We start from the raw sequence: 5,274 nt of genomic DNA, 5'->3' as shown, positions 1-5,274 counted from the left end.
CTATGCTTTTTCTTTACCCATTTATGCATTTTTAGTTATATTTGAGAGTAGTATTTCATTTCTTTCATGTGAAATGTTGAACTTCAATAGTGTGGAGAGTGGAACGTAATATCTTACCTTTTATATTAGTAAACTTGATTTTAAGCAATGTGTTTTTGAAGATTTTATGTTGTAGAATGTTTTTTCTTCTTCAAGCTACTGTTCTTAACTTTATTTTCTCCTGTTAATGTTCTCAATGATTATCGAGCATATGCATTACCATGTGGCTTCAAGCGTGTCAGTGTGCTCTTGCTCATAATTTTTACTATATCTTGTTACTAAAATTGCATGTTAATTGCAAATTACTCAGAGCTTGGATTGTCTCCTCCAGTTTGTTAAAGGAAAGCTACCGGGAAGGCAGATTTGTTGGTAAGTTCGAATGGCTTGCTAGTATCAAAGCGTAATGTATTTTCTTCCACTTATGTTTTTCATCCTACCTAATTTTTGTGATTGATTAATTCCTTATGGATCTGCAGACGAGTTGCCTTACATACTAAATGATGATGACTACATATCGAAGTATCGAGCCAGCCTAAAAGTTGTAGTTCTCAGGGCAAAAGCATGTTCTTGAGCTTTATTTGAAGGGTATGATGTTTGCATATCAGCTCACGCTCAACCACCACCTAAAACTCTATCCCTGATAGTCAAGTCAGCCGGTGGAAATGTAAGTTCTCTGTTATTGTACAAATCTCGAGTACTAGGTTTGGTTCTCTATATTACATATACAACCACTATAATATGGCTATCCTCCCATCTAATGAAGACGTGAAGTTCTCAAAAAACAAGCACGTATACGAATTCTAGACATGGGTCAATAAATCATAGACATGGTGACGTGTCATTTTTTTCTTAAAAATGTAGGATAGTGCTAGAACACAGTTTTAATATATATAATTTAAAAAGTATGTATCATATTTATATAGAAATTCAAAGTCAATAAGTTTATGTATTTATATGCTTAAAAATAAGCTTGTCCTTCACTCAAAACTTATTCAAAGCCAAGAGTTTAATATGTGTGTGTGACCAATCTTGACCTTTATTGCATTGGAATACTTGTTGTCTAACACATCTACTGTACTAACTAGTGTTCAACACGTGTTCTCCGAGTGTTCCATACATATTGTTTATTGATACACTAGCCAAACTTAGGTGTATGTGCTTTCTTAAGTCTTTAATATTTATGTTTGTTTTGATCCTAGGAATTGAGCATGTATTGTAAAAAGTCTATGCACAAGGGGTCATATGGCCATCTCCGTGTTTCTTTAATTATCAAATTTGTTCAAGTTTTTAATTGTCTCTAGATCGAAATCTGGAGTTATTTTTTGTGATTTGGTGTACAAATACATACATCCATGTTTCTAATTATGATTAGATTGTTTTCTGCTCGCAACATTTTATTGTTTAGCTTGTCTTTGATCTTGAACTTACTATTATGTTGATTTAAATTCCATTTTAGCCTTAGAACTTTCAAAACATCCATTTTAGTCATCGAGCTTCCAAAACGTAGCCAACTAACGGTTTTAGTATTTTATAAATTATTTTATCAATTAATATCCATTTATCCAATACTCATCGGTCATTTCTGCTATATGTGATTGGAATATATCTCATAGGAAGCATTTTGAAAGTTGGGAAAAGATGAAAAATTTTAGGGACTAGAACAAGAATTTGTTTAATATTTTTTGATAGGGTGAATACTTGCAATTTCCTTGTAGTATATACATAATTTTTTCTCTCATTTGGCAAATTCATTATGCTTGAAAATTTAGGTGATTCATGAGCTAGATAAAGTAAACAACGTATGGAAGACGAGCTTTGTGGCTTGTGAGGAAGACGTGGAGGAAGCCTTGGTGGCGTAGAAAAAGGGATATGGACTTTCAACGTTGAATGGCTAATGGCATGTATAATGAGACAAGAAGTAGACTTGGAGGCCCCTCAATTTGCTGAGTCCCTATGAGAAACAAGGTCACCCTAACTTTCAATTTTGAACAAGCAGCAGCCAGCCATTTCGTCCTTGTGTAAATCCACTCTTTTCTCAACTCACTCTAATTTGGTACATAAACAAACTCTGATCGCTCCATCTCTATATTCATCAGTACATAAAAGACGATAAGTTTATTCATGGAGAAAGTTGGATGTAAGTATGTTTTAGGAATGGTCCTTCATTTAGTAACTTTGGGAATTGTAAATATGAGGTAATGAAGTTCTATCAAGTTGAATGTTCTTGTTTATGTTGGATGAGACTGATTCTTGGATACCAGAATTAACTTGAAGTACGTGTTTGAGTTCCATTGGAGTGATTAGAGAAAAAATGTTCCTTTAAAAAGGGTATTTTTTTATGTAGACTTTCTTTTATTAAAATTGCTTAAAATACAATTTGAGAGTATTTCAATAGCTTTCAAAGAGTTGTCAAACACTTGTAGTTTTTCTAAAATAACATATTTTCAAAATTAATTACTGTAATAGTTAAACAAAAGATTCTTTCCCTTAAACTTTTAAAGTTTGTCTAGTTACCTCTTAAACCTTTCAATTGTTTAATAGGTCTTTCAATTTTATGTTTTAAGTGTCTATAAATTTTGATTTTTTTTATTTGTTAGATATAAATCTGAAGAAATGAATAAAGTAGATTTGTAAGTTTAAAATAGTTTAAAAGTTGAGAAATTAAATTTGTGGTTTAAAAAGTTGGAGTAAATAGTTTGTGTTAAGTCGGGTTGTGATATTTTATTTATTTATTTTAATAATAGAAGAGAGGGAGACGAAAACTGCAAACTGAAGGGAGAAGAAGCGGTGGCTGAATTTGTATATTTCTCCTTTCTTTTCAATTTGAGAAAATTTCTTTGCAATTCCCTTTGAAAAAGGAATATGAATTGTAACGACCCAACTTTTCTAGGTAAGTCGAGGTCAATTAATTTTTGACAAAAGACTTTGGTTGATACAAAATGAAACGTAAGCCAATTTAAAAACAACTTTAAGTCAGGCCTGATTTTCTAATATAAAAAAAAAAAACTTAAAAATAATACTATTTACAAATAAAAGTTTGTAAACTAAATTTCAATACAACATCTTAAAACCTCAAAAGAAACCATAAGCGGAAGCAAAATGACACGTTTCCTATGGCAATCACGCTTCCTTCCTGCCCCTCGTCGATTTGCCACCTTTATTTCCTTTGCCTGAAAATTAAACATAAGAAGGGTGAGTATAACAATACTCAGTAAGAGACCCTCTACTGGTCCCGTCAGGGGAAAATAAATTGTTAACATTCTATTGGGACACCCTGTACAGTCGTGATGCACATTTCAGTCTAACGCCCCGAGGGACGTACATACCAGTCTAGTGTTCTGCAGAAACACATATCAGTCTAATGCTCCCGAAGGTGCAGAATAAATTGGTGATCCCGTGGGACACCTACAAGGCACACATCCCAATAAAAGCTAACAATTTTCCCCTCATTCCATTCAATCCATCTTTCAGTTACTTCAAAATATAAAGTTCTTTCTCTCAACGTCCTAACAATCAACTTATCTCACTTTAGTCATGTTGGAATTTTTTGTCCTAAAACTCGTAGTTTGTAAATCATATTCTATTCAATAAAGTTGTTATTGAGAAATTAAATATTATAATCTTAAATCCAATAAATCAAAGTTCCAAGGCTATTTTTTGAATAAACTTGAACTTTATGTGTAAACATAAACGTGGATCAAGTTCGAGTATATAGCCTAAATAGTCTATAGTATATGAAATAAAGGTTGGGCGCCTTATTTTGAGAGACTATGAATGCGGCCCACTTTGTAGTACAAACGATGTGATCCTAATCGTTCATGTAGAGACATGAAAGTGGGGGCATCCTATGTAAAATGTTTACATAAGACTGAACCATGAATTAGTCATTTTTACGTTATAACACCGTTTACTGTTTAAAACTGACTATCTCAATTATTGATGACCTAGGTAACTTAGTCTTAATCCTGAGTTAACTATGAACTCCTGTCCATAACGAGATTATCCTTAGATCTGCATAGGTGAGGGCAGCTCATCAGCGTTGGCCCAATAAGCCTCCCATTTCAGGGGTAAGATCGGGTGGATAGCTGGGAACATAGGGTACAAGATGGAATTCACTCCTACCCGCTTTAGGGTTAGTAGATAGGTTGCTCTCTTAAGCACTGAATCCAAGTCTTGAACAAGGGGCCCCACCCTCTCATTGGCCCGAGAGGGATTAAGTTTATAGGTTGAACCTTAAACCAATTGTTCAATAGTGGATTAGTGGGACTTAAGGAGCAAGATGTAATCTTGGGGGTAAAACGGTATTTTGACCCAGCCAAGGTTACGAGCAACCTGTGAAGGATTAACTTACTGATTATGGTTTTATCAAATGGACACAAATATATCTATAGTGAGGGGAGTGCAACTACGGGACTTTAGTGGAATGACCCGTTAGTTAACGAATGTTGATTAACTCGGTTTTAAAGAGTTTAGCTAGTTAATCTTGAATCGTTGGAGCCCATGATCTATAGGTCCATTAGCGTTCCTCTGCTAGCTCATATGGATTAAACTTAGAACAGTGTGATGAAATAAGTCGAATTGTTCGAATAGGGAGAAGAAAGGAAAACCGACATATACAGTGATATAATCGTCGGTCTTCTAATTAGAAATAGAGCTTTAATGTTTTACATACTATAAGTATGAATGCGGATTCATACTAAGAAGCTCGGAATTGGTCAAAAATAGTAAAAGTCAAAATGTTGACTTTTGACTTTGAAAAGTCAAACTTTGACCGGCCTTATATTCAAATTGTGATTTGAATTTTGGAAAAATGAATGCGGATTCATGCTCGCGGAGGTTGGAATTAGTCAAGACGGACAAAATGGTAAAGAGTCAAAATATTGACTTTTGACTTAGAAAAGTCAAAGTTTGACTTTTGACTAGAAAAATCTAATGACCATTTTACCCTTGGACTAAGTTAGTGGGAAAATCCAACATTTTGTTGGATAATCCCACTAACTCTTAGTGGGATATGTGGCTATATGAGATATAGACACCTAGCCCACTAAGTTCCACTAATTGTTAGTGGAATATTAGGTGTTGAGATTTGGCAATTGAATTGCATGCATTTTTGCATGTAATTAGGCTATAAATAGAGATGTTTTCAAATGTTGAAGGACTTTTTGCCTCTTTTATCATTTTCATAATCTCAACAAAAGAAAAAAGAAAGCTTCCAATCTCATTTTATCTCCATTA

At 33.8% G+C, this 5,274-nt stretch overlaps 1 long non-coding RNA gene across 1 annotated transcript; it reads left to right on the top strand.

Annotated features, from left to right (window-relative positions):
* The first annotated feature begins 331 nt into the window (after positions 1 to 331).
* LOC116403407 lies at positions 332 to 1,912 on the top strand. Its single transcript, XR_004216196.1, has 3 exons — positions 332 to 408; positions 516 to 703; positions 1,809 to 1,912. It is a non-coding gene; the product is annotated as an uncharacterized LOC116403407 (long non-coding RNA).
* Positions 1,913 to 5,274: the final 3,362 nt, after the last annotated feature.

The sequence above is a fragment of the Cucumis sativus genome, chromosome 4, assembly GCF_000004075.3.
Source record: "Cucumis sativus cultivar 9930 chromosome 4, Cucumber_9930_V3, whole genome shotgun sequence".
NCBI classification, from domain to species: Eukaryota; Viridiplantae; Streptophyta; class Magnoliopsida; order Cucurbitales; family Cucurbitaceae; genus Cucumis; species Cucumis sativus.
This window is presented reverse-complemented; position numbering and strand designations above follow the sequence as displayed.